At 42.7% G+C, this 1,860-nt stretch overlaps 1 long non-coding RNA gene across 1 annotated transcript; it reads right to left on the reverse strand.

Annotated features, from left to right (window-relative positions):
* Positions 1 to 225: 225 nt before the first annotated feature.
* Positions 226 to 1,629, reverse strand: LOC308280628. Its single transcript, XR_013961764.1, has 3 exons — positions 1,527 to 1,629; positions 650 to 841; positions 226 to 327 (listed from the first exon to the last, which is right to left on the reverse strand). It is a non-coding gene; the product is annotated as an uncharacterized lncRNA (long non-coding RNA).
* Between the last annotated feature and the right edge of the window lie 231 nt (positions 1,630 to 1,860).

Raw genomic sequence — 1,860 nt, forward strand, 5'->3', positions numbered from 1 at the left:
CCATTGGTCAGTGCAAAAAGCAGAAGTGACATGTGCTCCCAGCTAAACCGGACAAGAACAAACAGTAACAACTATTCCAGTTACAAGTTAAGTTGTCCTTACCAAACGACCGTTGTGTCTCATTGTATAACGTGAGACAGAAAACTTGCCATAAGAGATTGGTAGAACATCTGTAGCATCCTGTTGCACTCGCCAAACGATCTCAGTCTTCTCAGGAAGAACAGCCCGCTCTTTCCCTCGCTGTGAATCACCTCGGCGTTGTCCAACCAGTCTTGATGCTTTCCACGGACACTGCCTTCCATCCAGCTTCGGTGCCATACCGTAAGACTGCAGACAGAGAAGATGTAATGAGCTAAGCACATTCAACATGTTTTCCCCACGTTCGATCCTTCACTCAGTCAGTAGGAGAAAAAATAAAAATAAAAAGTATTGGCTCTGCACAGACTCTGAGACACAGCATAGCCACATACATGGCCAATATGGCTCAGAGAGACTGTCCCACCACTGCAACATCATGTTGTTGGCTGCATTTCTTTACCATCTACTGCACAATGTATCAGACACACATTTCCCATATATAACAAATCCATTGGTTACATCATATATCTGAATATACTTTACAAAACCCACAAGTGTGAGGTAAACTTACTTTGAATTGCTTCCACTTTGGTGGGGTACAGCATATGTTTGCACTCGAGCTCTATGCCTCCCTGTGACTACTGCACCCTTCCAGTTCTTCAGTCATGAAGAATTTGTCAAACAGCTGGTGGAACAGGTGACTGTAGTCCTCCTTAGCACTGTGCTGAATGGCTGCCAGTTCCGAGGACACAGAGTCCACAGCCTGTGAATAGAGATGCCATGATTAACACATTTCACAATGTTTCTGTTCTTCAAGTGGACCACGGAAACAGACCACTGTGAGACCTTCACTTCCTAGTCTCGTGTAGCCAGACAACTATTCCACAATCTCTGAATGCTATATAGAGTCTGGAACAGCAGCTCCCGAACGGCGAGTATCGGAAACGGGCATTACCGTTCAATAAAATATATTTTAATTTTAAAATGTCATTTCTGCTAAGCAGCAAGCTAAACATGCTTATAAGATTTTTATTTATATAATGATAAATGTGTGTGATGTGAGACGGAAACGGAAGTGACGAGGGGGCTCCACTTCCGCTTCATCTCCGCACTCATCATTTCTTCCCCGGTCTGCCAGACTGTATGCTGGGAGCATTTGACCAAATTGCGGAGGCAACCGTCTGGCCACGCGAGACTATTCACTTCCTAACTCTAGCAGATCACAAAACGTAGTATGGGATATAGTTAAGATAGTTAATATTCTCACTGTAGTGTGAAATGTATGTTGAACATACAAACAAGTGTGAGGTCGCTGTGAAGCATCTGTAGTGTCGTGAAAAATAAATAAATGAATGCATACCAAAACATTTGTGGAACCTAGATTTTTACTCAGAGACAGACTAATCGTACCATCAAAAATGTAAAATCCATAATTAATTTATACATACCTGGATAGCTCTTGCACCCCAACAGCCAACACCTTGGATCCGCTCGTCTCAATGTCCCCAACCATCTCAACAAGCCCCTGTAGATCTGGCAGGTGCTCAATGCCTGGAATGAAGCGCAAGGGTTAGGGTTAGGGTTAGGGTTAGGGTTTTTCTATTGATTACTCACGCTATGGAGACTTAACTTTAAGTTCAACAATTGTTTTTGTATTTGTCGCATTCCTAAGAAACACATTTTATTATAGTGAATTTACCTCCCATTGATTCTGGATGGGGACCCAAATGTATTCGGGTCCCCGAATCAATGGGGGGTAGATTTATTTTTATAAATTTTTGT

Source organism: Nannobrachium achirus (assembly GCF_963921795.1).
Source record: "Nannobrachium achirus genome assembly, contig: SCAFFOLD_190, whole genome shotgun sequence".
Taxonomy (NCBI): Eukaryota; Metazoa; Chordata; class Actinopteri; order Myctophiformes; family Myctophidae; genus Nannobrachium; species Nannobrachium achirus.